Source organism: Brassica rapa, chromosome A04, assembly GCF_000309985.2.
Source record: "Brassica rapa cultivar Chiifu-401-42 chromosome A04, CAAS_Brap_v3.01, whole genome shotgun sequence".
NCBI classification, from domain to species: domain Eukaryota; kingdom Viridiplantae; phylum Streptophyta; class Magnoliopsida; order Brassicales; family Brassicaceae; genus Brassica; species Brassica rapa.
In genome coordinates this window covers 7,830,537-7,846,833 of record NC_024798.2, presented here as the reverse complement: position 1 = coordinate 7,846,833, position 16,297 = coordinate 7,830,537, and the positions used below count along the sequence as shown (strand labels likewise).

At 39.0% G+C, this 16,297-nt stretch overlaps 1 long non-coding RNA gene and 2 other non-coding genes across 3 annotated transcripts; all 3 read right to left on the bottom strand.

Moving 5' to 3' along the window:
• Positions 1–315: 315 nt before the first annotated feature.
• LOC117133842 lies at positions 316–422 on the bottom strand. Its single transcript, XR_004457883.1, has one exon. It is a non-coding gene; the product is annotated as a small nucleolar RNA R71 (small nucleolar RNA).
• A 5,466-nt stretch (positions 423–5,888) lies between these two features.
• Positions 5,889–5,995, bottom strand: LOC117133841. Its single transcript, XR_004457882.1, has one exon. It is a non-coding gene; the product is annotated as a small nucleolar RNA R71 (small nucleolar RNA).
• Positions 5,996–11,385: 5,390 nt separating this feature from the next.
• Positions 11,386–12,168, bottom strand: LOC117133601. Its single transcript, XR_004457497.1, has 2 exons — positions 11,975–12,168; positions 11,386–11,827 (listed from the first exon to the last, which is right to left on the bottom strand). It is a non-coding gene; the product is annotated as an uncharacterized LOC117133601 (long non-coding RNA).
• Positions 12,169–16,297: the final 4,129 nt, after the last annotated feature.

Here is a 16,297-nt window from a genome sequence, read left to right as displayed (position 1 = left end):
GGAATCCGAGCACCCGCTGTGGCAGCCAACAACTTTGAGATCAAATCAGGACTCCTCAACGTGATCGAGAACAACAAGTATCATGGCTTGGCTCTAGAGGATCCATTTGATCACTTGGACAGGTTCGACAGCTACTGTGGGTTGTCAAAAACCAATGGTGTGTCCGAAGATGCCTTAAAGCTCAAGCTATTCCCTTTCTCTTTGGGGGATAAGGCACGTCAGTGGGAGAAGTCTCTACCCAGTGACTCCATCACTACTTGGGATGACTGCAAGAAAGCATTCTTGGAGAAGTTCTTCTCTACTTCAAGAACTGCTAAGCTGAGAAACGAGATTTCCAGCTTTCAACAGAAGAACTTGGAAGGCTTCAGTGAAGCCTGGGAGAGATTCAAGGGCTACCAAGCTCAATGCCCACACCATGGCTTTTCTAAGGAGAGCTTGCTGAGCACATTCTACCGTGGTGCTCTTCCTAAGTACAGAGCCAGACTGGATACAGCTAGCAATGGGTTCTTCTTGGGGAGAACTGAGGAGGATGCAGAAGAACTGGTTGACAACATGGTAAAGAGTGATGCAGTCTACAGTGGAGACCACGACAGAGGCAGTAGAACAATGATAAGCAGACGAGGAAAGAGATCAAAGCTTTGGAAGACAAGATCGACCTACTCATTGCTGAAAAAGCAACCCAAGAGCAGCTGAAGTTTGTTGGTAACTCCAAGCAGGAAGATCCACTTGCTGTCAATGAGGTTGAAGGTTTGGAAGGTCAAGAGGAGTTGTGTTTCATCAACAACAATGGTAGCTGGTACAAAAAGGAGCCCAACTTTCAGTACAACAACTACCAACAGAAATCCTATCCCAACAACCAACAGAGTGGCTATCCGCCAAGAAACAACCAGCAAGGAAGCTATCAGCCTCAGCAAAATCCCTCGTCTGGTTCCTCTGCTCCTCAAGAGAGCAGCACTGATACCTTACTGAAGCAAATCTTGGAGTCTCAGACTAGAAGTGAGAAGCAAGTTGGTTATGAGTTGAAGAACCTTCATTCCAAGATTGATGGGAGCTACAATGAGCTCAACAACAAATTCTCACACCTTGCTTCTACAGTCAGGAATTTAGAGAATCAATTTGCTTCCATGAACACTCACCAGAATCGCCAGCAAGGATCTCTACCTGGAAAGTCTGACCAAAATCCCAAGGAGGCCAAAGCTATCACACTTAGGAGTGGTAAGCAGTTACCTCCTAGAACCCTCACCAAGGATGCTGAGAAATTAGGTGAGGGGGTTGCCATCAACATAGATGATGAAGTGGTGATTGTTGATGAGAAGATCAATGACGAGATCTTGGAGAAGATAGTGGAAGCCAAAGGTAAAGGAAAGGTTGGAGAGGAGAAGAAGACAGTAAAGGATGGTGAAGTTGTTACTCCAGCAAGTGAAAGTTCTTTTGTTCCTCCTCCCTATGAATCCAAACTTCCATTCCCTGGTAGATTCAAGAAGCAGCTGCTAGAGAAGTACAAGACTCTGTTTGAGAACAAATGAGTGAAGCTCAGGCTGCAATGCCCATCATCGATGCTTTCATGTTGATTCCTCAATACAACAAGTTCTTGAAAGATGCTGTAGCTGCAAAGAAGAAGGAGATGGAAGGCATGATGATTCTTACCCATGAGTGCAGTGCCATCATCCAGAGGCTGGATGTTCCCGAGAAGTTAGAGGATCCAGGAAGCTTCACACTACCTTGTGCTCTTGGACCTATGGTATTTGAGAAATGTCTCTGCGATTTGGGAGCTAGTGTCAGCTTGATGCCTTTGTCTGTTGCAAAGAAGCTTGGATTCACTCAGTACAAGAAGTGTAGACTCTCTCTGGTGTTAGCTGATCGTTCAGTGAAGTATCCTGTGGGCATCTTAGAGGACCTCCCTGTGAAGATTGGAAGGTATGAGATACCTACAGATTTTGTGGTGCTTGAGATGGGTGAGGAGGCTCAAGATCCATTGATTCTAGGAAGGCCATTCTTAGCTACAGCAGGAGCTATTGTTAATGTGAAGGAGGGCACGATTGATCTCCATTTGGGTAAAGAGAACATCCTCCACTTTGACATCAAGAGGAAAATGAGGAAACCAACTGTGTTCGGGCAAGCCTTCTACATTGAAGAGATGGGCACTCCTGCTGATGAGCACCTTGAAGAGTTACCACCTGAGGACGACGAGGAGGGAGCATCTCCCTCTACTCATTCCCTATAGAAGGTAACCCACCACACTCCCTTGTATATACCATTTCATTTTTGCATATTAGTCTTCTTTTCGGTATCTCTCTCTCTACTTGACGACACAGAGACTGTGTCACTCAAGTTTGGGGGAGGTACCAAGTATTTGATCATGTTTGCTTTGATGTTGTTTCATTGAGTTATGCATGGCATACCTATTTGCATAGATAAAAAAAAAAAATCAATCATTTAGTTTGCATCATTTGCATTTTTAAGAGAGTCTAGAGCATATAGGTTGCATTCATTTGCATTGGGAGCAATGATTTGAATGCCTTGTAAAGAACACTACGTTGCACTTGACTAGCTTTTGCACCTCTCAAAAAGACTTGTATGTTTCGAGCCTTGAAAACTCTTCCTGAAACTTGTTGATTGCTGAAACTCAGTCTTTGAAGCCAACTACAACTTTATTAGAAATGAATGAACTTAATGCTTCTTGCTTAGGGTCCCTTGTGTACTGAGTCATGGCTATACACACTGGAGTTGTCACATCTTTTATGCCAATCTTTTTGACAAACTCTAGTGGTAGACCACTCCCAAAACCTTTCCTTCCTTTTAAGCTTTCATTGTTTGATGAGTGAGGCCTTCTTCGGAAAGTCTTACATGCACATAATGTTGAGAGTATCGGAACGACAATGCTTGATCTTCATTTTTGCTAGATTGGACACTCTTTTGTCTAGCTATAGGTGGGAGGGTGAGTGTTGTGATCATGATTTGGGAGAAATGAAAAATAAAAAGGATAGACTCTTTGTGCTTAAGTGAATTGATTTTCTGGGATAAGTAGAGAACCTCTAGCTCTAGTTTTGAAAAGTCTTGGCCCCCAACCTAAAAAAAAAAATATATAAAAAAAAAAGAAATCGAAAAAAAAAAAAGAAAAGAAAGAAAAGGGGGCTAGCAAAGTTGTTAGGAGCTAAGAAATGTTTTGAGGTTGTAGAAAAATCCCTTGTAGATTTCAAAAAGAAAGAGTTAAAGTTCTTAAGATCTTTTGGTGAGAGATGTGAGTTGGGTTTGACATTTGGGAATGATTGTGTAATTGTATGTTTGGGAAAAGGGTAGAACAATGGAGATTGAGCATTGTATGCATGAGTTGGTCCCTTTCTTAGATATATTATGTGCAATGTCAAGGCTACTTGTTTTGAGAGTAAACCACCTTAAAGATCATATGTTTTGAACCTCTTGAATCACTTGAATAAAAGCCTTCCCTTACCCAACCAAATGACTTGGACCAACTGACCATTTGCAAGAATTCACCTGATGTTTTGTGCTTAATGAATGTGAGAGTTGGTTGATTTGAATGTGTGGATGCTTGATGATGAGTGTAAGAACAAAAAGAGTTAAGATAGGCCTAGAGAAGCTAGAGTGTAATAAGAGAGTGTGCTAGTTGTGTTTCTTTTGGCTATGTGCTCCCACCTTCAACCTCTCTCCCTATGAGTTCTAAAAGTTCACTTGTGGACAAGTAAAAGAACAAGTTTGGGGGAGTTGATATCTTGCATATTTACATTGTTTTATCCATTCATCCATGAGCATTTTCATCATATAGATTAGGATTTAGCCATGTCTAGGTTGCATTTTGCATTCATTGTCCTTATTAGGTGCTGGAGTGTGCCATGGAGTGATTTGAGATGTTTGGGAGCATTGTGATCCAAAAGGGGGTGAAATATGAGCATGGATGGAGCCTTTAGAGAAATCTTCTGTTGCTAAGATTTTGTGGAGACATAGAAAATTGAGTTAGCTTTCTAATGGAAGTGGTTTCAAGTCATTTGGAGATGTAATGAAGGAGTTATGATCAATTTACTAGAGGCATATCCATCCTGGTCGAGCATCGCAGAGTGACCTCTCAGAGCGACCTACCGAAGTCGCTCCCAGCCAGAGCGACCAGTCCAGAGCGACTACCTCAAGTCACTCCCAGCCAGAGCGACCAGCCAGAGCGACCAGCTCAAGTCACTCGCGTTTTGACGCGTCGAGACACAAAAAAACGCGTCGGGAGCGACCTCCTGGAGCGACTATGCTAGGTCGCTCCGCGTGTTTTGCTTGGACGATTTTTATGTTATTTCAGGGGCCTTTTGGTCATTTTTTTTGATGTTTTACACTTTCTAAACCTAAGTTAAGTACTTTGTAAGCCATCGGAGGCAAGATAATCTCTTTTCTAGGGAAGAACTAATAAAAAACCTCTTTAGATTCAGATTTCATTGCTTTCATCTTGTGTTCTTGTTGATTTCTTATCTATTTCTCTACATGGTTAATCTAAAATCCAATATGGGTTTAAGAGGAATCATGGAGATTAGTGAGTAATCACCTTTTGAATTCATGGGTTAGGGAGATTAAGGGTGATTAGGTTAGTTCTAGGATGTTTTAGTGTAGATCATTCTTGTTCCTTGCTAGTAGAGTATTCATAATGCATCTTCTGAGTTGGCCACTCAAAAGTTGATCAATAGACATTTCCCACCCAAAAGGTGTTTGATGAAATGCCTGAGACAACTCTCCTAGGCTTTTAGTATACTTTGCCAAAGACATTTGTTGTTAAAGATGCTAAGATAGCTAATAGACTTGTTAGTAATGATTGCTTTCATATTATTCAACCAAAGACATTTGATGTTTGAGATATGTTAGCAAATGAGCATTCATCTAGACATAGAGCTTGCTTAGAATTGTGTCTAGGCTTAAGGTTGATAGTTTGATTGATCATTTGCCATCCTTAGTTCGATACTTGATCACCCAAGGTCTAATCCCTATACCCATGAGTTCTCTTTTCCTTTAGTCAAGAAAGTATCATTCTGTTATTGCTTTCTAGTATTAGTAGTAGTTTAAAACTCATCTAAATCATTGGTTGCACTTAGATTAAGTGAGTACTTGCATTCTCAGTGCTTTGATATCCCTCAGAACTGGTTCGACAATCATCTATACTACAACATTTGTCTTAGGAGCCTTGAAAACTCCTAACATCAAATTGGCGCCGTTACCAAATTCTGAGTAGATTTTAACATTGAGATTTAGTCACTTGCTTGAGACTAAGTCATTTTTATTTTCTTTTGTTACTGACTCTTCTTCACCTCCCTTTAATCTACAGGTGTATGAACTTGAGGAGCAGGGGTCCATCAAACCTAGTTCCAAGAGCAGCAGACATCAGGGCTTTAGAGAGAGAGTGTACTAGAAAGAGAAGAGAAGAAGAACATCAGGCTCAATTGCAGAGACTGAACACTGACATGGGAGACGTTCATCAAGAAGATGCAGGCGTCAATGGCGCTAACAACAATGGCCCACCTAACCAACAGCGAGCAGCTCGACCCATTGGCACTTACGACCGTCCAAACATTCATGGTCATAGATTGGGAATCCGAGCACCCGCTGTGGCAGCCAACAACTTTGAGATCAAATCAGGACTCCTTAACGTGATCGAGAACAACAAGTATCATGGCTTGGCTCTAGAGGATCCATTTGATCACTTGGACAGGTTCGACAGCTACTGTGGGTTGTCAAAAACCAATGGTGTGTCCGAAGATGTCTTAAAGCTCAAGCTATTCCCTTTCTCTTTGGGGGATAAGGCACGTCAGTGGGAGAAGTCTCTACCCAGTGACTCCATCACTACTTGGGATGACTGCAAGAAAGCATTCTTGGAGAAGTTCTTCTCTACTTCAAGAACTGCTAAGCTGAGAAACGAGATTTCCAGCTTTCAACAGAAGAACTTGGAAGGCTTCAGTGAAGCCTGGGAGAGATTCAAGGGCTACCAAGCTCAATGCCCACACCATGGCTTTTCTAAGGAGAGCTTGCTGAGCACATTCTACCGTGGTGCTCTTCCTAAGTACAGAGCCAGACTGGATACAGCTAGCAATGGGTTCTTCTTGGGGAGAACTGAGGAGGATGCAGAAGAACTGGTTGACAACATGGTAAAGAGTGATGCAGTCTACAGTGGAGACCACGACAGAGGCAGTAGAACAAATGATAAGCAGACGAGGAAAGAGATCAAAGCTTTGGAAGATAAGATCGACCTACTCATTGCTGAAAAAGCAACCCAAGAGCAGCTGAAGTTTGTTGGTAACTCCAAGCAGGAAGATCCACTTGCTGTCAATGAGGTTGAAGGTTTGGAAGGTCAAGAGGAGTTGTGTTTCATCAACAACAATGGTAGCTGGTACAAAAAGGAGCCCAACTTTCAGTACAACAACTACCAACAGAAATCCTATCCCAACAACCAACAGAGTGGCTATCCGCCAAGAAACAACCAGCAAGGAAGCTATCAGCCTCAGCAAAATCCCTCGTCTGGTTCCTCTGCTCCTCAAGAGAGCAGCACTGATACCTTACTGAAGCAAATCTTGGAGTCTCAGACTAGAAGTGAGAAGCAAGTTGGTTATGAGTTGAAGAACCTTCATTCCAAGATTGATGGGAGCTACAATGAGCTCAACAACAAATTCTCACACCTTGCTTCCACAGTCAGGAATTTAGAGAATCAATTTGCTTCCATGAACACTCACCAGAATCGCCAGCAAGGATCTCTACCTGGAAAGTCTGACCAAAATCCCAAGGAGGCCAAAGCTATCACACTTAGGAGTGGTAAGCAGTTACCTCCTAGAACCCTCACCAAGGATGCTGAGAAATTAGGTGAGGGGGTTGCCATCAACATAGATGATGAAGTGGTGATTGTTGATGAGAAGATCAATGACGAGATCTTGGAGAAGATAGTGGAAGCCAAAGGTAAAGGAAAGGTTGGAGAGGAGAAGAAGACAGTAAAGGATGGTGAAGTTGTTACTCCAGCAAGTGAAAGTTCTTTTGTTCCTCCTCCCTATGAATCCAAACTTCCATTCCCTGGTAGATTCAAGAAGCAGCTGCTAGAGAAGTACAAGACTATGTTTGAGAAACAAATGAGTGAAGCTCAGGCTGCAATGCCCATCATCGATGCTTTCATGTTGACTCCTCAATACAACAAGTTCTTGAAAGATGCTGTAGCTGCAAAGAAGAAGGAGATGGAAGGCATGATGATTCTTACCCATGAGTGCAGTGCCATCATCCAGAGGCTGGATGTTCCCGAGAAGTTAGAGGATCCAGGAAGCTTCACACTACCTTGTGCTCTTGGACCTATGGTATTTGAGAAATGTCTCTGCGATTTGGGAGCTAGTGTCAGCTTGATGCCTTTGTCTGTTGCAAAGAAGCTTGGATTCACTCAGTACAAGAAGTGTAGACTCTCTCTGGTGTTAGCTGATCGTTCAGTGAAGTATCCTGTGGGCATCTTAGAGGACCTCCCTGTGAAGATTGGAAGGTATGAGATACCTACAGATTTTGTGGTGCTTGAGATGGGTGAGGAGGCTCAAGATCCATTGATTCTAGGAAGGCCATTCTTAGCTACAGCAGGAGCTATTGTTAATGTGAAGGAGGGCACGATTGATCTCCATTTGGGTAAAGAGAACATCCTTCACTTTGACATCAAGAGGAAAATGAGGAAACCAACTGTGTTCGGGCAAGCCTTCTACATTGAAGAGATGGGCACTCCTGCTGATGAGCACCTTGAAGAGTTACCACCTGAGGACGACGAGGAGGGAGCATCTCCCTCTACTCATTCCCTATAGAAGGTAACCCACCACACTCCCTTGTATATACCATTTCATTTTTGCATATTAGTCTTCTTTTCGGTATCTCTCTCTCTACTTGACGACACAGAGACTGTGTCACTCAAGTTTGGGGGAGGTACCAAGTATTTGATCATGTTTGCTTTGATGTTGTTTCATTGAGTTATGCATGGCATACCTATTTGCATAGATAAAAAAAAAATCAATCATTTAGTTTGCATCATTTGCATTTTTAAGAGAGTCTAGAGCATATAGGTTGCATTCATTTGCATTGGGAGCAATGATTTGAATGCCTTGTAAAGAACACTACGTTGCACTTGACTAGCTTTTGCACCTCTCAAAAAGACTTGTATGTTTCGAGCCTTGAAAACTCTTCCTGAAACTTGTTGATTGCTGAAACTCAGTCTTTGAAGCCAACTACAACTTTATTAGAAATGAATGAACTTAATGCTTCTTGCTTAGGGTCCCTTGTGTACTGAGTCATGGCTATACACACTGGAGTTGTCACATCTTTTATGCCAATCTTTTTGACAAACTCTAGTGGTAGACCACTCCCAAAACCTTTCCTTCCTTTTAAGCTTTCATTGTTTGATGAGTGAGGCCTTCTTCGGAAAGTCTTACATGCACATAATGTTGAGAGTATCGGGAACGACAATGCTTGATCTTCATTTTTGCTAGATTGGACACTCTTTTGTCTAGCTATAGGTGGGAGGGTGAGTGTTGTGATCATGATTTGGGAGAAATGAAAAATAAAAAGGATAGACTCTTTGTGCTTAAGTGAATTGATTTTCTGGGATAAGTAGAGAACCTCTAGCTCTAGTTTTGAAAAGTCTTGGCCCCCAACCTAAAAAAAAAATATATATAAAAAAAAAAGAAATCGAAAAAAAAAAAAGAAAAGAAAGAAAAGGGGGCTAGCAAAGTTGTTAGGAGCTAAGAAATGTTTTGAGGTTGTAGAAAAATCCCTTGTAGATTTCAAAAAGAAAGAGTTAAAGTTCTTAAGATCTTTTGGTGAGAGATGTGAGTTGGGTTTGACATTTGGGAATGATTGTGTAATTGTATGTTTGGGAAAAGGGTAGAACAATGGAGATTGAGCATTGTATGCATGAGTTGGTCCCTTTCTTAGATATATTATGTGCAATGTCAAGGCTACTTGTTTTGAGAGTAAACCACCTTAAAGATCATATGTTTTACAATCAGAGAGTGTAGGTCTGATCTCAGTCAGCAGGTCAGGTTCATTTCGGTCCTAAATATTTGGACATAACTAGGTATTTATTTTTTTTGGTTTAGGTTTGGATTGGTTCTTTTCAGGTCCTGAGCGGTTTGACTCTATAATTCAAATACCTGTAAAATACATGTAATTTTTAGGTACGTAACAGGTCCGAATTAGTTTGGATATTGAGGAACCAAAAAATACTCGAAGTACCTGAAAACCCAAAAAAAATACTGAAACACATACCCAAAAACCCAAACAAGTACCCAAAATATTGAATTACAGAAAAGATCCAAAATTTTACATGAAATCTGACCTGAGGAACCGAAAAATACCCAAAAAAATTTCCGAATACCCTATATATATTTTTATTACAATTTTACTCAAAACCCGAAACTAAAATCGAAAACCTGAACGCAAAACTTAAAAAGTATTCCAATACCAAAAACATATCTAAAATACTCGAATATACCTAATATACACAAAAAATTCAGGTACTTGGGTATTAGGTTGGGTCTCGGTTAGGATATTGACTCAAAAAAAACTTGCGGATCCAAAAACAAAATTAAATATGTACTTTGCCCTAGATCCAAACCCAAACAGCACCAATATTTCCAGATCGGTTTCAGTTTGGTTTCACGGATCTGGTAAAATGTTCATATCTAAGAGAGAGAATTACATAAGAGTATATATATAAAATCATAAATAAACTAATTCATAAATTATCCAATTTTAAATAAATTGTTTCTTCGGTATAATATAACTTTTATAACATAATAATGCATAACAATTTTAAAATACTAATTCATAATATTTGTTTACAATCCAAAGAAAAACCCACGCTTTCGAAGCGCGGATCAAAATCTAGTTTAAAACTTAAAACTTTGATGGCATAATGTAATATTATCAAAAATTAGTTAATTTATTCTTATAACTTAAAGTAAAATTAGATTTTTTTTTTAATTTGTTTTGTGAATTTTAAATATTTTTCGAATTTCTTTTGAAAGTTATTAATATTTTTTATCACAGTTTGGATATTAAAATGGTCAAGGGTGTAAAAAATTATACTAAAATAATAAATAATAATTACTTAAGGTATTAAACTGAAGGGATTGTAAAAAAAAAGTTTAGATATTAAAAAGACTAACAAAATTTGGAATATTATTGTGAATTTTCCCTAAAATAATCAAGTTATTAATATAAAATTAAGGTATGAATCGAGATAATCAAGGTTAGATTCTTTAAGATCACTATCACCAATCCTACACATATAGTTTGTCAGTAACGAGAATATATATAGATAGCATAACATATATAAATATTTATATTTACAAACTAAAAAATTTCGAAATAAATCTGACATAGTTTAACACAATCATCAAGGAGCATTTAGGGAAAAGACATTTCACAACAAATGTTTTGTCCAATACTCTTTTTTAGTAAAATTGGAAAATAGAACAAAAATTCAATATTATTTCCTAATGGGATAATACCAACGTAATGTTATCTTATTAGTATAACTAGGGGTTTGGCCGCGCTTCGCGCGGGATGTTAATTATACATGCTTTGTTTCGGTTCATGGTGTGTTGGTACGGGTTGTGGTTGTTTGAATTTGTACTTGTGCTCTTCAGTCTATGATCTGAGGTTTGATTTATATAACATGAGCCGTAGCGGTTCTGACTCTCTAGTTTGTTGCCTAATGGTAATGAGATTGAGTGTAACTGAATGATAACGCATGGCCGTTTTACCGTATTGAGTAATTAGTTGTATCGTTAAATGGTTGAAAATAGGAGAACTCCTAAGTCCACTAATCAAGAGAATGGGTGATTGTTTCGTGGTTCAGAAGTTTGAAACTTTGGCGGCTCTTTTGTTAGAGATAGAGTGCGTACAACTATTAGTAAATATCACAGCAATAATGAATTCTTTAAGCTGTATTTAATAAATAATCCTTCAATAGTTTATAAAACTGTAATATACCAAAAACGATTGATAATAGTGCCATATGTATATAATCAAATGTCGTTTTCCATCAAATAGTTTAATATCTTCAGTTACAATGGTTAAAGACATTTGTGACTGGGAAATATTATTATCCACGTAAGTGTTTGTTCTTAAAAAAAAATTGATTATGGCTTCTTGTAGGATATAAGAAAGTTGATAGAGCTTCAGAACGTCAGCTATTATATATATGATAGTTTCATGCTGCCCTACGATCTATAACTCTTAGGAGTAAAAAGTTCTATGCCCAATATAATATTTGGCTTTAAGATTTTCGAGGCAAGAAAATCAGCGGACAAATAGGTTATAGTTAAAATGCCGTCGTGTTTTGGAGTTTGAAAATAATTTCAACAAATAAGCTGCTTTTTGTCAGGTTGATGAAGGATGATGTAAGCATGAATTGCTTATTAATAGAGTTGAATTGTAAGAAAAATAAACTAACAGAACCAAATATCCAAAATATGAAAAGTAGCCTGACTTCGTACTTCGTAGTGTTTGAAATTTATTTAAAAACTGATGCTACGGACATGCCTGCAGCACTTGTAATTTAAGTTTCCCTTGTATTTCAGGAATTACTCAGTGCATGGCTTCTTTCCATAGCTACCCACTTTCATGCTCTGTTCCATCCTCGCTTTTGGACCTTCCATCAACAGAGGTCTTATTTGGATCAACTGGCTCACCAGTCCCACCTGCTGCATCACCGTAAGGAACAAAGCCACCATCCTCCACGGCAGTGCCCTTAAGGCCATCAATATGGCTTATTTTCACTGCTCCAGCACCTGGAAAATCATCAGTTGGGTTGTCATTTCCCTCCCCCCCCCTGCCAATATGCATCACTAATCTTAAGTAAACACCAACGAAGTGTAGCTGCTAATGGGATGTCAAGTGTAATATGTTACATTCGTTGCTTGTTAGGGATGCGTTTTTGTAAACATTTAAAAAAAAGGATACAATCATGAGAATTTACCTAACAACTCCAACAGTGTCCTCCTTATTGCAAAAAGCACATGTGAAAGATGAAAACCCACGGTTCAATTTCCTTGCAAATGAACCGCTACAGTATAGTTACGAATGATATCTTAGGTTGATCTTTATACCTGAGGAGCAGCTTTATGACGTACTCATTAAGTTCATCTATCGTCAGTGGTTCAATCTTCTTAACACCCACATACTTTGTAGGGGTAGAGCGTAAGCCTTCGTCACTCCCACACACCCTAATTGAAACATGTTTAGCGAGCATATGGACTTTTAAGGACATGGTTGAAATTAAAAGAGAGTTGTGAAACTCATTACCTTTCAAGATAACTTCTGCCAGCATCGCACTCCTTATCAAAATAGAAATGAGTAGCAGAGGTTGCATTGAGGAAGAGTCGACCTGGAATGAAACTTATATAGTCAAAGTATAGGTTAGACCTTCGAATAACATGTGTGAGAAATAGTGGTCGACTTAGTACCGCCGACTAACTTAGGGTTGATATGTTCGTGGTAACCACCACCTTTGGTTCATGACCCCTACTAATCAGGTCTTCATCAAGACTTAGCTGCGGCGTCGAAAACACTTACGCATACATTTGGATGGCTGGAAATACAGTAAGGCAAAGCTTAAACCATGTGATTACTACTTGTTCGTGGAATGCTTCATTCTATTTAATTAAGATTTTCTTAAAATACCTACATATCCTTTAAAGGCTCAGGGTGATCATCATGCGTTGTATACTCGGAGTCGCCTCATTGTAAGTTGTTCTTATCCCTTTTATTTGACCAACGATATCTGAGAAATAAGTACATGTGCAAACGGAGGAACTGTGATTACTTCACTTAAAGCTTTTATAGAAAATTGAAAGACACATAAACAGAACCACCTGGTAAACCAATGCTCGTATTGGCTAACTCCATAAGTTTCTGGTAATTAAGCACTCCTTTGGAATCGGTTCAGACGGTTCAGTCAGGTCAACGAAAACAGTTTTGTCTGTGAAAGAATAGCATGGGGGCTCTCACTGTAGCGGAAGTTGGGGTTGCTTCGTGTGACATTGAAAACAATAAGCTCATACAATGAACCTTCGCTCAATACATGTTGGAAGGTGTTGACTGTTGAGTCGATGGACATTTATGGACGCCTGAACCAGAGAGAAAGTAAATCAGATATCAACAACCTTTCAGTTTCTGTAAAATCTTATAACAAACTACTAAATTTTGAATAAATCGAGAAGGGTTCCAATAGCCAGTATAGTATAGAGTTAATAGAACAAAAACAGGAAAACATGATCGTCTCTGTAATTTACAATAACTTTTAGGTCGAATGTAATTTTTTCTGCAAACATTTCTTCTATGGTCGATAACTAAATAATATAGACTACAATCATAAATATATTTAAGGGAAAAAAATCCATATACAGTCAAATTGTGGTATCAAACTACCTTAGCATCTAGCAGCAGCATATAAACTCCCATTAACTGTCCACCTTTTTTGACATTCCGAGCCTCCCAGTAACGGAGGAGCCGCGCCTGACCACCTGCCTACGCCGACCTTCAATTCGGCCAAATGGAGCTGATAACTTCCCATTCTGGTAGCGCTTAACTGTCTGCAAGTAAAATATGAAATGGGAAAAAAATGAGGATCTGGAGAGACAACTGAGAATGTATATATATATATATATATATATATATATATATATATATATATATATATATATATATATATATATACACTCTTGAATGAGCTAAATATTAAGGAATTAAACGTACCTTAAAGAGGAGAAAGTGGGTTGTGTTGAATGAATGACATTACGGCGTAGCGTTACTTCGGAGGGGGAAAGGAAATGGGATCGCTAGGTTTCAAATTAGGTTTCACCTTATTTCTCGATTGAGTATCACATAAGTGAGAGAAAATCATGATCTTGACGGACCTACCTTATAACAAATAAAAACAAAGCCCATAAGATAAAAGAGTTAAATGGAAATTTTTACACTCAGAGACACATTTTGTGTTTACAATTTCACTCAGGGACATATTGTGCTACAACACACTTTCTTATACTAAGTTTACTAATATAACCCTCAACTAAGAGACATCTTTAGTTAACTAGAAAACTTACCCAACTAACCAATTTTGTTAACTAATTCAAAACTAGAAAATTGATTCCTTATTTTTAACTTTTTTACAAAACCATATCTTACCTTATCTCTTTCCATTTTTACGGTTCTTGTTAATCTTCTCCAAAACTTATGAACCGTAATTCCTTTTGCCAGCGACATCTTCTAGATCCAAAAATCACAATCTGAAATTCGACCCAAATCTCACCTTCCCAACCCTCATCTCTTTGATTTGCTTTTTCTCCTCACCAAATTAGGGTCTGTGTTTCGCGTTATCATCATCTCGCACTCAGTGTCTTAACCTCGAAGTTCTGGGTTTTTGCGGTTCTATCGTTTCTCAGATAAACTCCAAATGGAAGGTTAGATCTCTCTTCTTAAACTTCTTGATTCACTCTTCCCACAGATAAACTAATTGATTCCGTCTGCTCGCAACAAACCCTAAAATTTCGCTTTTTGTTTAATACTTTGCAGATAACGCAGTTGATATTCGCCTCTCCCGAAAGGTTTTTCGCAACTGATAGATTCCCGCAAAAAACACCACTCACCAACCACTACTACGTGTCCATGACCACATCTATATTTTAACCACTGCTAAGCGTCCATGATCATATCGACATGTATAAAAAAAAGTTCGTCATCGCCTACCAACATAACTTTAACCACAACCTCTCTGACCACAACCTGTCTAACCACAACCCATCTTCGTGGTAACAAAAACAACACCCCCGTAGCCACGGCCTCTCTAACCACAACCCAACCTCAATGTGGATGATATTTTAAATACACCACCGAACCACAAACAACATCCACGACCAATTAAAAATCACTCTTTAACCCACAACCAAAAAATACACTCCGTCCTGTCCACAAATATAAAAACATAGTTCATGCATCTTCGTGGTATCAACAACATCACCCTTCTAGCCACAAATACAAATTTTTAGTTCCCCTACATCAACAAGGTCCAACTAACTTCCAAGTCTAAAGAAAACCCTGGGAGAAGGTTCTTTCGTTACATACCATGTTTCAAATGGGTTGGCAAAGCAAACTCCGAAGAGTTGGCCCTTTTGGCAGATAAACAGGCCAGGTTAAAACAAAGATCTGATCCAACTAAAGCAAGAACTTCTTGACATGAAGTAAGATATCAGCGAGATTGTTGAGGTTTTTGAGTGTATTAGATCTAAGGTTTAATTCTGGTTCTAAATCTAGATCCCCAGCCATTGCCATTGCGGATCCCCGGCCATTGTGCTGACTCTCAAATCTGAAAAAGTTTCTTTAACCACAAACACACAATCCCCACGGTCGTATCCACACGTATTAAAAATAAAAAAACAGGCATCTCCTACACACGAAACTTTAGCCAAACTGACCACAACCTCTCTAACCACAACCCAACTTCATGGTTTCAACCACAACACCCATGTAGCCACAACCTCTCTAACCACAACCCACTTTCATGGTTTCAACCACAACACCCATGTAGCCACACCCTCTCTAGCCACAACCCAATCTACATGTAGATGCTATTTTGAATACACCACCACAACCACAAACAAGACATCCATAACCAAACTAACCATGACTTCTGAAGCGACGGAACTCGAAACGAAACTCCCTTCGCCAGTTCTATCTCTTATATCTCTTCTCGCCTTATCTCTCACCTTCGTTGAAAAACAAAACCCACAACAAGTTACGTTTAAAGAACAACATTTATTACGAGCCAAACCAATACGCTTCTTCTGAGCCATTAGATCTTCTTTTAAAAATTATCTGACGGTCAGAAAAGAGACTCTAAAACCCATACAACTACTTTTACTTTTGCACATTTTTCATTTATTCCAATTGAAGAGATATCTGGTTTGGTCCTTAAAGGGCTTTTGTGTCAACAAAAAAACAGCTGTCCCAACAATGTGTCTCATATCATAATGTGCCTTTCAGCGTTAACAAAAGACACAAAGTGTCTCTCAGTGTAAACGTCTCAAGATAAAGTCTATATAGTTTCACGTTGGAACTAAACATAACAAAGAAGGAGAAGTCCATATAGTTTCACGTTGGAGGCGAATGACAACGTGGAGAAAACATAGTATTCTCATTGATTGATTTTATATGATGACGTGGACATGCTTAGAGGGCTTGATATTTTCCTTTTAGTATTGTAAGATGTTAAATGAAAATCGAAATGTTCTTGATTGAAAAT